The following is a 20,295-nucleotide window of genomic DNA, read 5'->3' on the forward strand; positions in this document are numbered from 1 at the left end:
ACATTTATCTGCGGCTTCCATCCACATGTTTAATAAGGTGCCAGTTCATGAAAACATTATGGATCGTAGGAAGTAGAAACCTCAAAAAGAAAGAAGAAAGAAAGAGAAAAAGAAAGAAGGAAAGAGACATGCTTTGCAGTTATCGAACGAAGGGCGATAGAGTGAGACTGTTTTAATCAGGTTCCTTTAAATCCTTCATAAAACTATAAAGCTTATAATGAAATCATTGACAGGAAAATGCTGCATGAAGTTGTACATCCACCTGCTCACACATGGCACTCCCAGTACGGAAGCGGCTTAATATTTTTGGAGTCATGTGTTGCTTTCTGCTAAAAGTATTTTCCCTCAAAACTTGCATTTTAAAGCCTGAATGTGTTTCTGTTTCAATTCTTTGTGCTGATCAAGGTGTGTGAGGGGGCTCGATTCAGCTAGGACACATGCATTGTTTCAAACAAGTTTTGCATAAAATGTGGACATGAACATAACTAAGAGAATTATTTGAATCCCAAATACATAAATGACTATTGCCTTCTGTCTTTCATTTAGTTGTAATGCAATAATATTTAAAAGCATATCACATGTGTCTGAATTACTAAGGAATATTTTTCAACTTTGATTTACATATATTTCACTTAAAACTAGCCATGTAAAATTGTCTTTCATGTTTACTGTTTCAACTCTAAGGGTTTTCTTTTTAATCAGAGAAAAATCAAGTTGGTGAAATACAGTTGTGATTTTCTCCGATTCTGTTACCTTGAGGCAATGCTGTCTTCTAGATGTGTTGCATCTTCTATGAAGGGATCCACTATAAAGAGATGTGCACTGTCCAAGTACATGCTCCTAAAGTTGACAGATGAGAAGCCTGGACATTCCACTGTGAGCAATTCAATGCCTTCCTGTTACATGATTTATGTTTCAAAGAACGATAATTCTACACTGAGTTAAACACCTTAGGAAAGATTGACATTTAAGAATGAATTTTTGAATTGGACTTAAGTGTAAGAAAATATGTCGATCCCTGTTTAAGATTAGTTACCCAAGCAATTCTATTAATTTCTTTCTTAAATATTTCTTAAAGTGCAAAATTACTGTTGGACTGAGATTAACAATGGAAAACCTTTAGACGAAGAAGAAAATTATTCAGAATATTGAAAGCCATAAAAGTTTTAAAAAGTCAGAAACTGTGGCTCAGCTACACAAAATTTGCAGAATTAAGTAAAGCTTGGGAATACATATATATATATATATTAGATATTAGATCTTAATGTGAATTACCAGGCAGATTGAAATAGGACATGCATTTCTTGCACAATAAGCTTAATTTGCTATTTTTTAATCATTCGTCTTCTGCTTTAAAAAACATTTTATGATTTGGAAACTTTCGTAGCTGACATTAGAAACCCCAGATCATTTTTCTCTAACACACTAGAGCTATTTTTTAATGAATAGTTTCAACTAACTTTCAAACTCTTTCAGTTACATGAATTTTTTTCTCATTAGGAGAAAAAAGAATCACATTTTCTACAGCCGGCATATTAATACTGTTAGTATTTCACTACAGCAACAACAGCAAATGACCTAGTAGTTTCTTGAAAACAAAAACAAAAACAAACAAAAAACCCAAAAAACAAAAAATACAGCCAAACAAACAAAACAAAAACAACCAACCAACCAGCCAACGAAAACCCCCACAGTATTTTCAGTATAGAGGTCTTGATGACACGTTTATCTAATTAGCTTTCAGATTTTGAAGGCATCACTTATGAAAAAATCACAAGCACATTTCAACCCTTGAATTTACCTGGAAAGGGGTGGTGATGGGATATTTCATCCTTGATGTTAATTACAAAATGAGGGGGTGCTTAGTCCCTCCTCTGCTGATGTAAATTTTGGTGACAATGGCTTAAACATATCTAAAATTAATATTTTTTTATTGTTTCTGGTTTGTTTTGTTTTCCATGAGAAAACAAAGGGGCAGAAGGAATAGCATTAGACTGTTTCAATATCTTCAGACTAAAACTGGATTAGGAAATGATAACATTATTAAAATAGTTCATCTTTTGACTGATAGCCAGAATCCACAAAAACCAGACAAACATACAAACTGATGAAAAACCGTTATTTCGAGTTAGAAAACTGAACATGAACTTAAACTTTGAAAGACAGCAGAGTTTGTCTGAGACCAAAACGATAAACTTCATTTGAGATAAAAATAATAAACTGCGCCTTTGATATCGCCCTCCTGGCTAACCTATTCACCAGTCACTGGCTGAGTCGTTTACCCCAAACGATGCATCGATAAAGCAACGGATGCTACCTCACCCTCATGAGGACGTGCAGAGAAGCAAGCCTTGCTCTTGGTGCACCTCGAGCTTCGTCTGAGCATATCAAGGCATTATTCAGACGTGCCTAGGGATTGCCGTTTGTACCAGAGTAGCTTTTGGGAAAAAAGAAAAAGAAATTAAACACCTCTGTGCGAAGGTAATGGTTCTGTTGGAGAACAGCAAGTTTGCTCGTATGTACACAGCACACTACCATTGTTCTAGCCCTGTGAGTGTCAAAACAGCCACAACAACAACATGAAAATGGTAGGAAAAAAGCTTTGGAAGAAAGATATTTTTTTGAAGTAAAACTTAAACAAAAGATGAGAAAGCACCTGCAATTGATTGACAGAAATTATGGAAATACTTCTTCATTGGAGTAAAAATGATTGTCACAGACAAGTCATTTGGGAAGATTTAAAGCAAATGACTCAGGAAGCGGGGAAGGTTCTGGAGGCCACGCACATTGCCAGTCTGACTTTTAACTGCAAATAAATCCTTAGTCACAGAGTTTCTAAAAATGGGAATATATGTAAGCAGAGAAATTCCTCCCAGGACTCTGCTTGTCGCATAACTCATCTGATGACTGCCTTTTCAAGGGAATAAGGGCACTTGCTCTGCAAAGGTAGTTTTCCTATGGACTGTGGGGCTGCTGTGGGACAGGAAGACTCCATTCTGCCAAAGCTGGGGGATCTACTGCAGCTAGAATCAAGGAAAGTGGCATTTCTGATTGGCTTCCAATTTTCGAAAGGAGATGGCAGTAATTCTGTTCTGATTCTCAAACCTTGTTCAAAAAGCCTCTCAAAACAAGCAAAGGCTTTTCAACTTTTCTTTCTGCTTCTTACAAAGGGGTTATAATTTACTTCGTCTTTTTAAGGTACTTAATACCTTCTCACATTGCAAACCTTTCTAACGTGAAGAAAAAAATAAATGGGAATAACTCGGGCTCTAGGGTCATCCTTCTGTGATCATGTATCAAGCAAATAGCACATTTCTCCTTAGGTTCTTCAGTACAGTGATCGGTTTTGCCTCTGATTGGTATAAGAAGTGACAAACATGGCCTTTCTGAAGACAAAACTCATTTACAAACACAACTGACAATAATAATGAACCTGTGTCTTTGATCATCTTGCAAATAGATGAGGAGTCTGAAATCCCTCCTCTTCTCTGTTGCTCACACACATATGTACACACACAAAAACACACACGTACCCGTCTTTGTCTCACAATTTTAACTTCAACTGGAACGGTCACTGCTTACACACAGAATATGAAATTTAACAGATAGATAATGCATTTAAAGAACAACTTTCAATTGACATCTTATACTATTATGTTTATTAAACTTAAATATTAAACTTAAAGATCCCGAATGATGGAGGAGACATGCTGCAAGCGGAGGGCTTGCCCAGAGCACATCCATGAGTCAATAAGAAGCAGACTGCTTTGATGTGTTTTGGCTATCACAAGCCAAGTCGCTATTAATTATAGGTTGCTTTGCCTTTCGACACATAATTTACCTTTATTAAACTTAAAATATATTTTACATCATGATTATACCAGAGCCAGGCTGGCTGGTGATTCTTCCTTTCTGCCTCACATGCTGACAGTGAGTGCTATTACAAAACCCAGTGTATACTTGAGTGAAGGTGAGCTCTTAAGTCACATTCGGCCGCACTTTGGAGAGGGATCTCTGAGAGGTTAACGAAGAAACAGAAGAAAAGGAAAACCTCTCCCTTCCACCTCCTGCTTCACTTGAGGAGATCAGTAGACGCTGCTTTGCATTCCTTGTCATGGGAAACCTAATATTCTAATGTCAGTATTGTCAGTAGCCCAAGTGCAGCTTCTGCATGGCTAGATTTTACTAACCGAATTGCTTTTAAAACTTGGTTAATTTAGTCCTTACTTGAAACCTACAGCATGCAATTGGGTCATAAATACCAGTATAAAAAACATCTTTGGGATTTCCAGTGAATAGGTGAAAAATTCGTATCTGAAAAAAAATTCTATTTTTAATTTTCCCCTGTGCCTTTCCAACAGAGCCAGGAGAGTGTGGGGCATAGAAACATCAAACAAAGGTTTGTCAAACACGTATAAAATCAAATTTAAAAATCAAATCCATGGGCTAAATACATTTCGCATTCATTTTACTTAAATCAGAAAATAAATGCTCGGAGAGTATTTAACCTTCCAGTTGAAAGGTTGACTTCTAAGTTGTATAATACAAGGAAAGAGGCTTTGGGATCTGGCACATTGAGAAACATAATTAAATAAATATTAAAATAGAAAGCACAGCCTTTTGTTTATTTTCATCGTTATTAGGTTTGTGACCACTTAGTTCAGTAAGTGTGATGTGTAAAAATGAAAAATAAGCCACCCATCTGTGAGAATTATGCGTGCCATAAGCACGGAGAAATTGCCATTGGAAAAGCACAAGCCTCTCCCGTTTCCTACCCCCTGATTTTAATAGTCTAAATGTTCCTACAGATATCAAAATTGCTTTAAATGACACAAGTTTTCTACTGAGGGGGAAAAAAGTCAACTTAATACATTCCAGCTCTTTTCGTTTATCATGGATATAATTCGAATGCAGTAATTGCAATTAACATAATTAAGGGTTATACTTCCGTTTCAAGAAAGCCAGCCATGTTAGAGATGTGAGCTACTCAAAGACTGCCGAAGCTGCTTCCAAAAGCCAAGGAGTTCTCCACTTCTTTCCAGAAGTCTGTGCAGACTCAATGGCATTTATGGTTGTCTCAGACAAAGGATCAAAAGCATGGCTTTACTATGGAGGATGTGACTGATGGTGCCCTTGTTCTGCAAGTGTGAAAGCTGAAGCTAAGGGCCAGGAAGACAGACAGGCTCTGACCTGTCCTGACAACAAACTGCCTTTTTCTTAGAGACAGAAACTGACTTTATTGTCCCCCTATCCATGCTAAGCATGGTCCTTGTCGGGGAAGAATCTCCCCTCTAAAACCTCCCGCGTCTACAGCTTCGTCATTTAGGATCAAATAGACCACTAGCTACATTAACCTGACCCTAGAAAGCAAACCTGTTACTCTTTTCAAATATTCAATTGACCTTCTGAAGTAAATATTTCCCCCTGACCTCCCGACCACTCATTTTCTCTTAAATTGGTTGCTAATGCTTTGAAAAGTCCCCTGATAGTTCGCAAGCAGCATTAAAGTAAACAACCCCTGACTGCATAATTTTAGCCTTATTGACTGCTGCCCCGGATAGACAGAGATACAAGCACGTGACCCAATGGACTCAGTACTGCGCTAAGTATGCCGATGTGTTCTTGCTTGACCGCAAGAAATGTGACAGATAGTTGCAGCAGGCTTGAAAACTTGGAGCTTTTCTAGTAACGGATAGCCATTCTTTTCAGTTCTTTTAGTTTTCTGCCTTTCTGGCACACCCAAAATACCTGCTTCAAAAGAATGGAGCAAGAATGAGTAGTCTATCTATGCCCCAACTTTAGTCAGAATAATAATTAATTTGAAATACGAAAATATAGGTCACAGCAGTTTCTTTGGCTTAAGTGTTACTGTCTATATCACTTACACTCAGATAATCCTGGAAAAACTACGACCTACAAGAAGTACTTTATTGGCCAGCAAACATATCTTGTCATAAGGTACTTTAGGTTCTATTTACAATCTGTTGAGCTTAACATCACTCGGCTAAATGGCTTGCCTTACAAAAATAATGCAGATGAGCCTGAAGACAGGCAGTTGCTTTCCCTGCTTTCATTTTTTTTTAAGTTGAGGTGGTAGGGCAGAGAAAGGGGAGACGAATACTTATAAGCCAGCTGTGATACTTCACAGTATAGGGGAAAGGGGTGGGGGGCATCGTTAGTTTACAGCATTATTAGCCCATTCTGAAAGAATGTCTTTTCGAAGAGAACACAAACACGCCACATATGAATCCCTTCTAATTTCAAGGGATGGGAATGGTGGTAAGAGGGAGAGTGGTTCGCTGACTCCATTTATAAACAGACATTTTCCTATGTGGACGTGTGCAATCCTGCTGACATTAATGGGGATGACACACGGGTTGGGAGGGGGAGAAGAGCCCTTTTCGTTTGTTCTCACTCACATTACTACAGATTCTATTTTACAGCTTCAACTTAATGCTGGGTGGAAAACGCACCCTACAGATTGATAATGAAAAACTAAGGTTAACCAAGTGAACAGGCTGCCTCCCCAGCACCTTCCTGTGATGTGCGAGCCCCAAACGACAAGTGGAAAGGATCTTCATTTTACCTTTTCTTCCCATTCTTTCTCTTCCCTCCATTACCCGCTCTATTAAAAAACCTCTTCATGCTTGTAAAGTTCCCTTTCCTGGTCCATGTAAAAGAGTAATAAAATCATTATAGTTTTCCTTCGCCAAAAGGCACTTTAGAGACCAATCTTAATTTAGATCCAGACACTGCTAAGTCAAATACATCAGTGTTGGGAAAACGAATTAGAAGGGGGGTCATTTTTCTTACTATTTTTTTAAAAATGTGTTGCAGATTGAAAATGCCTTAGGAATCATTCCTTCACGCCATGGCTACATTACAAAACCATAACTCTCCCCGTTTGACACTTGGGTTTTCAGTGGTGATTTTCTTGAGGACGTCTGCATCAAGATTTTTTTTTCATTCATTGCTCCATAGTGGAAGCTCAGAGTCATCTACTAAAGTGAAAAAAGAAATCGAGTCATCAAAATTACTTCGCTAAAGACAACTCTGCAGATAGAAAGGACTCTAAAATGACACTCTTCAAAATGTCTGTTAGAAAATAATTTCTCGCAGTAAATACTGTCTTACAGGAATACAGAGTCCAGAATGAGTCTGCCAAGTCAAAGACCTTTCAATGCTTTATTGACATATTTCATCTCAAAAAGAAATAGTCTGTGACTTTCTAAATTTTAGTTCTCAGGGAAAACTGCTAAGACCTTGAACTTGGAAACTATAACTGGCATTTATCGAAACAAAACAAAACAAGGAAAAAACAAAAACAGATGAACAACAACAAACCAAGATCCATTTTCAATCATTCAAATGCTGTGATGGCTGTGAATACTCAGACTTAAGTAATGAAGGGCAAACTCTATGGTGTTTTACATCAGATTCACCAAACTCCACAAAAAGTCAAAAAAGAAAAAAAAAAACCCTCGCTTGCTAGTCAAGTGTGGAAAACTTAAGCAAGCACCCTTCCTCCGAGTTGGGCACGTTACAGAGAATAATATTGCCGAACTGAGTTATTGATTGAGTTACAACCGAGCCCATTTATCCAGCAAGATGGAAGAATGTTTCCGGATGTCCTAAAGTAAGGCGGCTCCTTCTCTTCTCCCCTCCTGGGGACGGCTTTGGAACCCTCCTTCCCAGCAGCTGTGAGGACCCTCTAACATCCTCCAGTGAAGCATTGTGCGGATTCTTTGTTGATGAACAGTCTATTTTATACTCCGCTAGGTCACCCACTTTGGAGGCGGTTGTCATCACTCTCACTGCACAGTATGAAAAGTTGCCAAGAGCATTTCACTACTTTGCAGATGCACTTGTCATGAACAAAATATGTGATTAAGTTCCATTTTCTCCAAGTGAGTTTTATTCCATTCTCTACTTGGGAAAAGAATGGGAGAAGAAAAAAAGTAAACCACATTTTGGTGAATCTTTTTCCTTTTAATCCTCCCACACACCTCGAATTACTTAAAAATAAATATCTAGATTACACTGGATGAAATCACCACAGTTAAAGGCATTGCCTCTTTATTAAATGGATACCAAATTCATGGACAGGTTACTGTTTCTATAATTTAGAAGATTTAGACATGGTTGTAGTAAATTGCATATTCCAAATAGGCTGTTTCTCTACTTCCCATTGCGTGCCCTCTGCTGGAGTCTCTCATGTGGCTGAGGTAATGGGAAGACAGTAGATAATGATCTGTTGATGGTCTTGGCATCTCTTTCTTCATTTTAGTCAATGTGGTCCTTTTTCATATGGGAATTTTGGCTTCTTGTCAAGAGATGGGTTCAATGCCTTCTATTATTGGAGCTTAGTGACCATTAAGAGTAGCAGCGCGTGATAAAATTTTTCTTCAGTGAACAATGAATCCTTCACCTGCAAGGTACACAAGCAATCACCCCATTGGGAGACCTCCAAGGTCAGAAGCCAAAATTCCCATATGAAAAAGGGCTACCCAGCTGAGAGTTCAGCTAGACCACAAACCCCATGAGAGATCTTAGGGTTGTTCTTCTACATCTCTGAATTCTTGCATAACTTGCTGCACAGAATAAGATAACTATAACACTGGTGGATGCTTATATAATTGAATCTTACAGTCTTGTCATTGTAGAGTCATTGAGGAGCATAGATAGGCAGAAAAACATGTGACACTTATCTCTTTTGTTGTCGTTCTTTTGTTTAAGAAGAAAGAAAAAAAACATTGCAGTAGGCTAGACCTCGGCCTCATCGAACCTCATTATTAGCTGTTGTTAACAATAACAAAAAATACATTTTAATTCTATACCTGAAAGGAATAAATGGTCTAAAATATTTACTTTGTATAAGTCTTTTTAAGAAATAATTTAACTTAGCTAAATAGAATAGAACAATTTTCAGAAATGTATCCCGTGAATTTCTAACTTCTAGACTTGTTTGCAGCTGATGTATGACTAGAAAAACCTTTATTATCCTAAGAATCCCAGTCTCACAAGTTAGAGAGATGGCAGTATCCATTTCTTAATCTAAGTACTACTTAAATTCTTCTAAATGACTATTCTACAAATGGTTGTCATTTTTTGATTGAACAGTTTAAGTATATGAAGATAGTTAAGTACTTCATTTCATGAGTTTAAATAATCTTTGTTTTTCTCAAAGATCCTCTTACAATGAGGACTGGTTATTTTTCTTCTCTTTATTTTGCATGGCCTGCTCTCCCGTGTCTCTCCCTATTTGACCAGTGGAAATGCTGTGTTCCTCCAGTTGCACAGACAGGTCTTTAATACTACCCAAAAGTGATGGGGACAATTTGACCATGGGGTCAATTTCAGCAGTGAAAGAAAACAGAAGGGAGAAATTGTATCTCTCGATTTTCCAGGTGGAAAGCAACTGACCACAACTGTGAGGTACTGCTTCCTCCCCCAGCAGTGCACACGGCTCTAGTAACCAAGTGGTAAAATTAGGAGGTAATTACTAGCTGTTGTCATACCCCAGAGAGACTGATTTCAGTACTGTTGCATCCTTTCCATTATCCAGCCAGAGAATTTTCACAGGGGCAAAGCCATAGAATCCATTGAAGCAAAAATCAAGAACATCACAGGGCCTCCTGTTACAGGGCATATCAATGAAGTCATAGGGATGATAAAGAGGTTCCGAATCGTTGGGGACAATTAGTTCTGATTACCATGAAGAAATAGATCTGGTGTGTTACAATATGAGTGGAGAAGATTGTTTCCGGAGCCCAGAGTATTTACTAGTGAAATTTTTATTTTGAGGGATAATAGGAACTGTGCATATGCAAATGAAAACTCCTAGAAAATGCTGACCTGTCCATAAAGCCATGTAGCCCGGCCAATGTATTAATTGCAGGTGAAAAAAAAAAGAGAGACATAAAGAAAGATGGTGGTAATCATTGGCATTCCAGGTTAAAGTAAAAGCATATTTTACTGATCTTCAAGTTAGTTAGGATATTGGCATTGGCCACCATTTGCCTGGAATGTTCTTGTATGTCTGTCTCAGGAGAAGACCTAGTTCTTATATCAGCACCGATATCCTAAAGGGTAAAAACATACCCTTTTTCTCAACATGGTTCAAATCTAGACATATCTAAAACAAAAGAATCATAACCAAGAAAAATGAATGGGTAATATCGGCCTGTAAGGTGATTGATAACAGGGCCAAGCTTACTGTGGGCAGTGCCAAGCCTGGGCAGGATGTCCTGGTTTGGATTTGAAAACAGATGGAGTAAACCACAGGGAGAAACCCAGTAAGGAGTGTTCCACAGGGAGAAACCCAGTAAGGAGTGTTTCTCTTTGCCTTCTGCTTCAGTTCAGGCCTTCAGTTTCTTCCCTGAACTCTGTCAGCACTAAAGCGATACCTGAGAGTCGTAAGAATAAACAAAACCTCTCCTCCCCACGTTGCATTTGGTCATGGTAGACACCAAACTAACATACTGGGCGAGTCATAGATTACATTGGGTGGGCGAGTCGTAGGTTACATTGGATGCAGTTTGTAAGCCCTCCCTGACTGAACCCGTAAAGCTTGTTCCTTGAGAATCGGAGAGCTGCTTAGCCAATATTTCTGGCCATTGTCACTATTACCCCACCTTCTTTAAAAAACCGTGAGTTTCAACAACGGTTGTTGTTATTGTATCCACTACAGTAAGGTTCCAGCAGCTTTGAGGCCCGTGACCAAAACAACTAGATTTTCAGTCTATCCCCCGTGTGGCAGCCCAGAGGGGTTGATAAATTCCAGTCAGATATGCACAGCACTTAAATGTTCTGAGATGACATCTAAGCAATAATGGTAAGGTGGAAGAAATCCCCAAGGCTACCATGCCTAACCTCATTGTAAACTCTTCTTCGTACTTCTCTGGAGACATCTCCAATGACTGCACCGTGGTGCGCTGCTGTTCACGGTAGCAGCTTGGTCTTCTACTGTTTTCTGCCTTTTTTCTCATGTTCTATGACTCTTGCTATCTACGAGTTACAAAACCAATAAAAACTAGCAATTTTTCTTCTCTGAATAGTCTACTCCACTCATACAATTACTTTACCTTTACATCTCCAATCCAGGGGACATATATCTAGCAAGAAAATCTCAATTTATAATAAATTTATAATTCATGTCACAATTCATTCATATGGAACTTTGATTAATAAGGAAGCACTTTTCCCATGTTCCTTTGTTTACCTTCTTCCTTTTAATATTAGATTTATCACAATCTACTGTCCTCATGTTAAGCCGAATCTACCATTCCAGTCTGTAAAATACCTAGGTTTGTGCCTTTCGAATGTTCCGTATGCTTTCCTAGAAATCAAATTAAACTTTTAAAAGATAGACGTTTAAGCCAATTGTCTCAGTGAAATGACTATTAAAAATCACTGGGCAGGACAGAGCAGAATGCAGACTTCTGTCACATGTCACAGACTGATACTGACGGCCACCGGTACTCCCTGTAGCCTGTTGGTCAATTACGAATACTTAGGTGAACTGCTATTGCTTTTATCTTTAGGAATGGTTATTTTATAATTCTAGTCCATTTCCTATTCTAGAATTGTAAATAAAAGTACATAGTGAGTTGGGGTTTTTTGTTTGTTTGTCTTTGTTTTTGTGTTATTTTGACATATACCAGTACTTTAAAACTCAGAAATGATTGAAGATTTTGTTTTTAGGTTGAATTTATTCCTTAGAAAAACTTGAGAATTGTAACAAGGTCCAGATTAGTATCTTTAAATGCCTACAATTTTGGATTCTTCTACAAATTTCTACTTCTACAAATTCACTCAAAGGATATAGCATGAATACATGTAAAATATTCACAGGTAGTATAAAAACAAACAAAAAAAAGACAAAAACTGCTGAAACAATGACTTGATAAATGTAGTTAATAAAGTAAGGAAAACCTGAATGCTGGAATCAATCTAGTTGCTAAAAATCATTTATCAAAAGTATTTTTAAAAAAGTGAAATTAAAAACAAAACAAGAAAACTGCAAGCTTTCCATTGAAGGCGGTAGGTGACTACTTCTTCATTACTCCACACAAATTATAATCACGCTGAGGGGAGGGGACAGAAATGTTTGATTGGTAGTTAACAATCAAGGATTTTTATTAGTAATCATGTCCTAAAGATAGTTTTATGCAGCTATCAAACACTGTGTACCAGCAGGTTAAAGAGTGGGCAGTGCTTACACATAAACACAGACTATGAAGCAAACAACTAATATAACATGATTTAAAATCAAAATAGAAGCCGGGCATGGTGGCACATGCCTTTACTCCCAGCATTCTAGAGGCAGAGGCAAGCAGATCTCTGAGTTCTAAGGCAACTTGGTCTACAAAACAGGTTCCAGGCAGCCAGGGCTACACAGAAAAATACTATCTCAGGGGCAGCGGGAAGGGGGTGAAAAGTACTGAGGTTTCAAGTGTGTGTGTATGTGTGTGTGTGTGTGTGTGTGTGTGTGTGTGTGTGTGTGTGTTAGTCCTATGAGGCTTAAAAGGAGAAGAGTACCTTAGGAGTCACACAAAGTTGATATAACCTAACATCAAGTATGACTGGAAATATGTTTGAAAAATAGACTTGCTCTGAGAAATAATGTCTTCTTATCAAAGTGTTAGATTACATACAACTTTTTTATGTAGGTTCTGGGGAATCCCAACTCTAAAACTGATTTATCCACTGACTTCTCTCTATAGACCAGGCTAAAGTCTAGTGATGTTTTAATTTGAAAAATAATTGTGAATTGTAACTTTACATATGTGCACAATTCACAAATGAGAAAGAAACAGATCACTGCTTCCTGTTTCCAACTTGAACATGAATGATAATGTTATTAAGATCATGAAATGATCATCTGCAGGCTCACAAGTGTCCCTGCTTTTAGGATCCTGTCTCATTCCACAAATAATATGTATCTGACATTTAATATGTCTGAAACTATTTTTGATAATTTTCTTTAAATATTCATTTTATTTGTTTGTTTATGAGTGTTTTGCCAACGTGTATATATGTGTACCACATGTATGCCTGGTGCCTGTGGAGATCAAAAGGCAATGTTGGATCTCATGGAACAGAAAGTAAGGGTGGTTGTAAGCCATCATGTGGGTCCTGGGATATAAATCCAAGTCCTTGACAAGAACAGCAAGTATTCTTAACCACTGAGAAGTCTGTGCGGCCCCTCTTGATTGTCTTTTAAACTTTGCATTTATGGACACTTAAGAGTGTTTTTTTTAAAGCACTAGATTCTTTCACTCGATATTATATGTATTTTACCTATAATTGTTGTATTAGTTGTGATTCATTCATTTCACTGACGTTTTTATTGTAGAATAAAACCTCAGTGTGTGTAGAAACTATTTTAGACAAACATTTAAATATTTTTCCCCTGGCATTATAATGAAGAGTGCTTTCAGAACATTTTAGTTATGTGAACCTATGCATAAATTTCTCTTGATTATACATCTACCAGAACAATTTGCAATATCAAAAGATAGATGTATGTTTAGTGTAGTAGGATACTGAACTAGAAGAAATTAAGATGTTCTTTTCCCCAGCATCGTAACGCTTTATGAGATTCCAGTGTGGGAATGCGGCAGGTGGTCTCCTTCCTCAGACACTGACAGGCACCCGGCTGTGATTCCCTACTGAACACACTCCAGGTATCAATTTTTTCCCCAGAATCAATGAGTAGCCATCTAAGAAGACCTGAATCTTCACACACCCTACTCCCTACCCATTTTCCTGATTCCTTCTACCACATGAGCCCTGCTTTGCTCTTACAAAGCCCCTGCTATGATGTCTGTTTCTGGTCCTGGGGAGGGCTGAAGATTTGGCTCTGTTGTAGCACATCTACAGAGCAATGGATTCCTTCCATATATGGTACACACAAAACAAAACAAAACAAAACAAAACAAAACAAAACAAAACAAAGCAAGGAAAATGGGGACAGGGAAGGGAGGGAGGGAAAAAAGGAGGGAGGAAGGAAAAGTTGTCTAGAAACCAGCCACATCACTGCCCCTCCTCAATATGAAAAGTAGATTACACACATCATGTTTATACTACTCTTAACATGCCTGTACAAAAGATTATGATCTCCTAAGTGTGGGCTATACCTCGGTTCTCGTCTCATGTGAGTAGTTAACAGAAATCGGAACCTCATTACACATTGTTTTAAAGTTGAGTCACCTAGAGTAGTACATATATTTTTAGTATGTAATCCTTCATATCCAACAGATTCTCTGAATATTGTGTGATAGGCTTCTGATTATCATATCAGATCTGAATTTGAATCCATCAATTAAGAAAACATTGCAAAATTTCTAGGCTTTGAGTTCTTTACATGAGGAGATGTGCAGATGAAATGTAGCCAAGCAGACGGTACTCTCGGAGGCAGGGTGTAAAACCCACTCTGCCATTGGAATTTTAAAATGCTGTTTAATCTTACAATCAGTGACCCGGGAAATGGAGGTGAAAGAGAGACCAGAAAAGCTGTACTTCACCATTCTGTGGGGTGTTTAATAATTGCAACTCTGACTGTCTAGAGATGAGAGAAGAGCGGGAAAGAAGAGGAAAGGACAGGTGTGATTCTGAGAGACTGGAAACAAAGATGAGCCCAGGGTTGAAGGCAAGTTGACTGCAGAACTGCTGGATTGACAGGGCTCAAAACACTAACCCTTTCCTTTCTGAGGCAAATGTCCAATGGTTTACAACTTGATATAAGACCAAGAGAGTAGGTTTTACATATGCAGACCTGATTAAAGATGGGTAATCACATTAATTTCTTAAGCCTAGTTTTTTTTCTTTGTGAAATGGGGATGATAGCATTCAGAATTGGAAGAAAAAAGGAAAGGATAAATGATTGTCAGCATGTGCATCTCAAAATAGAACAAACAAACAACAACAACAACAAAACCAACAACAATATGTTCCTTTCCTTTCTGTATCTTTCCTCTCTTCTCCTGTCGTCTTTACCAGCTAAGGACTCAGCAGTTGTCCAAAAGGGAGAAAATGGAAAGAAACCAGAAATGAATTGGATTGAAACTGATCCTTCTTCTCAACAAAAGCTTAAGGTATTCCCTGTATGTCACAACTATTCTTCAAATAAAGGTAGAAACAGTTATCCATATGTGTTCCTCAATTCTGAAACACAGATCAACCATTGCTAAGTAGCAGTAGTTGTTAATGGCTGGGGAAGACTTTAAGATGTAATGACTAATGAATCTTTAAATCTAATTGTCATGGAGTTGAAGAGATAGCTAAGTGGGTAAGGGCTCCTGCTCTTGCAGATGACGTAAAGCAAACTTCCAGCACCTAGATAGTGGCTTACAACTATTTGTAACTTAAGTTCCAGGAAATCCAATGCTGGCTTCTGACTTTCTTAGAAATGAGGCATGCACATGGGCATTCATACATACATACATACAATATATATGGGGGGTACATACATACAAGTGGGGAGATATAATCATTAACAAAATAAACAAATCTAATTTTTAAAAAGAAACATGACTGTCTGGAAAGATACATTCTTTAGTTAATGTCTGTGTTCCTTAAAATGTAGTCTCCTTCCAGGCTAATCCATTTATTTGCTCTACAAAACGGATGACAATTTTTCATTAAAAATATACAAAATAAGAAAAACAAAAACAAAATGAAACAAAACACAGCTAGCCATAGATTTTGTTTTTCATTTGTATTAAAAAGAAAAGAACTAGAGGCAATAACTTTCTCTAAAGTCAATGCCTCTTCAATTCAACTCACTCTGATATTCTTTGAGATTTCTTGCCTGTAAAAATCATGTGTCTGAACATTAAACATTTACTTTTCCCTCTGATAGTAAGACACCATAAACTTTGTGGGGAAAGGAAGGATATGCGTTTCTGTTTAAATGGATAAAATTGGATGAACCATTTTCTCAAAGACATCACCTTCCTTCTCGGGGTAATGATAAGGCAGCCCTGACTCTTAACAGAAACTGGATCAGTTAGAGAAATAGGAATTTGGGTCAAAGGACTGATTTCTTAAATTCTTTGGAAAGAGCCCTTGGGAATGATCATGTTTTATAACTCCCGAGTCACTTTTTATGTTTATATCCATCTATCTATCTATCTGTCTATCTATCTATCTATCTATCTATCTATCTATCTATCTATCTATCTATCCATCCATCTATCTTCCATGTATTTCTTCCTACTCCTTATTTCTTGTTTCCTTTCTTTTCCTTTCTTCCTCCCTCTTTGTCCTTTCCTCTCTCTCCAGCTCTATTGCAGTATGGCTGAAGCACACCAAACCACACATAGTCAGAGTATGCAAGCTGACCTATTTACCGTCTTTATTTGCCTTGAAAAATGTTAGCATAGTTGTGATGCATTTCTAGTCTTAGTTTTTGAAACTAAACAGTCTGAAATTGGAAGTTATTTTGCCCTGTGGACCCAGATATCTAAGACCTAGTTATACTCTGTCTGCCTGATAATCAGATGAGTCAGTCTAAGTTGAGTAAGTACCACTTTTCCTAATGAAAGAACATAATAAATATCCTGATTATTCCTGCAATCAGAAGGTTTTCTGTCATAATTTTGTAAGCAGTACTAGAGTTAGTTTTCAGATATCTAACCATAAGAGGTAAAAATGCATAAGAAAATTAATTCAAAGTGACCCTGAGACAATCAGAAGCGATTTGCTGTTCTTAGCACAGAAAAGACTCCTGAGGCTGTACATAAAATTTAGTCTATATTTTATACCTAGTAAATTATGGCATCTGTCATGCATATGCTATGCCTTATTTGGTCATATTATCTCTGACTAAAGCAAGACCCTGAAGTATGCACTGAAGAAAGGGCTGTGAGAAACTGGAGAAGTTTAATGTCTCATCTTCCAGTGTGATACTTTTAAAATACAGTAATCTGACACTGGGAGAAAACCAATTGGAGGTAGTTGAAATAAGATTGCTAATGCAACAAAGTTCACATCATCCCACTACAGACTTCAATTATGTAACTTGCTAAAATACCCTGGTATTCAATTTGGAAAGGTAACACTCAGTTCGCTTTCAAATAGAAAAATTTATTAAGGTAGGGAAAAAACAAAGAAACAAAATATTAACAGAAAAGATCATGGTTAAACTTTAAAAAGTTGTAATAGTATTAGTCTCTTTTAAAGTAATAGCAGTGGCTGTAAAAATAGATTTTTTTTTTTAGACTACAGTTGATACCCAAAGTTAGGAATACACATTCTCTTCATTCTGTGATAACCTTGTTGATTACTCTTGGAATAATAGATCCATAGTGGTTGAGATAATATCATCAGTAAGTAGAATATAGATCTAGATTCAGAAAAAAATATTTTAAACTCTTATGTAAAACTTAAAGTACAAAAACACTGTCTTACTTCACAAAATTATGAAACCATTGTAACTTTTTTGACCAACCACCAAATTCTATTTAGACTCCAGGAATAACTTGAAAATTTTTACCTACATTGATTTTCCAAGGAACAAGTCATACATGGTTTTTATTTTTAAATTAAAGGATGAAAGGTTAATATATTGAGGTTTGGTGCTCATAATTGTGTTAGTACTTTTAAAAATATGTCTCCACTTTAAAGTTGATCAGTGCTCACACCATATAAAGAACGGGAAGCATAATTTGCAAAATGTTTGGCCCATTTTCAAACATTTCTAGTGATTTGATTTCCCCAGTGTAAGTGTAGAAATCTTTAGCAATCTGGTATGTGTTAGCATTTTGGTCAGAGATCACGGCAGCAGCAACACTCCACCACGGGGATAAAACTCCTCACCCAGAGAAGATGCAGAACTGACTGGAAATGGCATTTAGCACAGAGGCAAATGATATATTCAAATCAACCATTTAGCACATTTGTCTGTGGCTGCCCGCAGCTGAAGCTTTACCCGCAGCAAGGGCTGCGTCCTAGCCAACGTGGATCAAATCTTGTTCCCTCTTTGCATCCAAGGACTCTACATAAAGACATGCCTCATTTTCTGAGTGGACATACAACCTCAAACAGATTTCATGGAGCCAGTTCAATATGCTAAGTCATAGCATGAAGGAATGGTGATATAGAGATAAATATGACTGACTTTGATGCCTCTTGTCTTCCTGGGATTTCCCGTTAGAATTACGGTGTCTGGAATCTGAGTCTTCACTGGTAGTTCTGATCAGGGGATTTATGTTGGTCACTTCACTGAATGGCACAGAAGAGATATATGAAGAAGCAGCTGTGGAGATACAAAATCAGATGGGAAATGGGTGTAGAAGACAGAGGAAAGCTCATTGGTCTAGACCCTTCTGGGGAAAGAGCTTTGCCAAGTTCTTTGTTAGTGGGGGCTGAATTATAATTAGACATCATGAATAAGATGAAATATTAGAAAAATTAAAATATAAAGCACATACAAAAATGATCAAAAAGGGATTATCAAGAGACTCCTGGGCAAAAACTCATTTGCAAACTAACATGTTCTCACCCAGCACTGTTTTCATTTATGGCTGAATAGAAGTTCTAATTGAACAGTCTTTTGTGGTGGCCAGTGTCTGGGACAGCAAGTAGTTCTTTTGTATGGGTTCATAAGTTTTCCCAGAAATAATGATAAACTATGCATGCTTTCTCTGAACAGAGGCAAACTGGCTTACCCAGTTTCTGGCAAATATATTAAGCAATACAGACTTCCCACTTAATCCCATGCTTTAAACAATATGCAGTTAACAAAAATTAGCGAAGAAACAGAAACACAAGTCAGTCACCCAAAGAGTGATGTGAAAAATAAAACAAAACAAAGTGTATTTGAAGTACACAAGATGGGTCAAAGCCAACATCCCGTACACGTTAGGAAAATAAAAATGTATCACTGTGGAAACCTACTTGGAAGTTTACAAGAAGTCTCTTCTCGTCTGGAACTATATTTATATCCTAGATAGAAAACAAAAGCAATAAATCTCTTTATATCAAAGACAAGTTTAGTAGGAATAAATTGAAAGTCTTTGCCCAATTAGACGAACTAAATCTAACACAGGCAAACCTACATTCAGTATAGGTTTAAGTTCTTGACATAGTTAGAGGCAAGCTTGGGAAGGCTAACTAGACAGACATTTGGTCAAAACACAGTTCTAACGTTTAAGATATTGTCTTATGTCTCACTCCAATAAAAGACAGGTGCTTTGGCATATTGCATCGTAAACCACAAATAAATCAATAAACCTGTAATATGAATAATTTAGTTACATGTGGAAAAGAATAATAGAGAAGCAAAAGCTATTCCGATCCCTGCCTCAATTTCTTCTGTGATAGCTGGAGACTTTGAGTCAGACCTCAGACTCTAACCTTAGAGGTGACTTGTCTCTAAATCACAGGCTAGTGACAAGACATTCAAAAATATATAAATCTCAATCAAACATTTGCATGTAAACCATTAGAAAAGTGTTTACATGAATGGCCTCACTCATCAATAAAAAGGAACTATCCAAAAATAAGTTGTCTAGAGTCCCCCCCCCCAAAAAAAGAGTAAAAAAGGCCCATCACATTGAAAAGCACACACACACACACACACACACACACACACACACACACAAAACAGAGATATCAAATGATTCAGTTTTTCCCAGATAGTCTGCTTTAAAAAAAAATCACTGGCAATAAATGGTAGTTTGGACTCAAAATTCAACACACTACAAATGAGGAGATCAGTGAATATTATATTCTAATGCTTACCTTTGACCTTTAATTATTTTGTATCGGTATTTGTTCTATTAACTCTTTGCTCCATCAGGTGAGAAAAGACTTCTGGCTGATTGATATCCCCTTATTTGAAAAAGATAATAAGGAAAAGACAGTTTACTGCTCACCTGTAATCATTATTAACATGTAATTTAACTATCAATTGGCAAAATAATAACATAATTAAAACTAACAAAAAACCGAGGACTCTCATTGATAATACAGTAAAAATAGAAATAAATGAGGTTCTTTTGCTTAAATGTAGATAACTTTATTGACAATGTGTCATGGAGGGAGTGTCGGTTCAGTCTCTAAATACTGCCTTAGTGGTTAAGATGTGTGAAAAACATGTTCTGTTTCGCACCGCATGTCAGAGTCCCTGTGGTTCCATCCTGAGTGCCTGCCTTTATTGCTGCAGTTACACCAACAGTGTCATCTTTGCTTTTATCCTTGACTGATGTACAAACTCTCCAGCTACTTTTCTGGAATATGACTAAACACATACCCCTTGCCTTGTGGTTGTGAGCCTAGCTTTTAATG

This window comes from Rattus norvegicus, chromosome 7 (genome assembly GCF_036323735.1).
Source record: "Rattus norvegicus strain BN/NHsdMcwi chromosome 7, GRCr8, whole genome shotgun sequence".
NCBI lineage: Eukaryota > Metazoa > Chordata > Mammalia > Rodentia > Muridae > Rattus > Rattus norvegicus.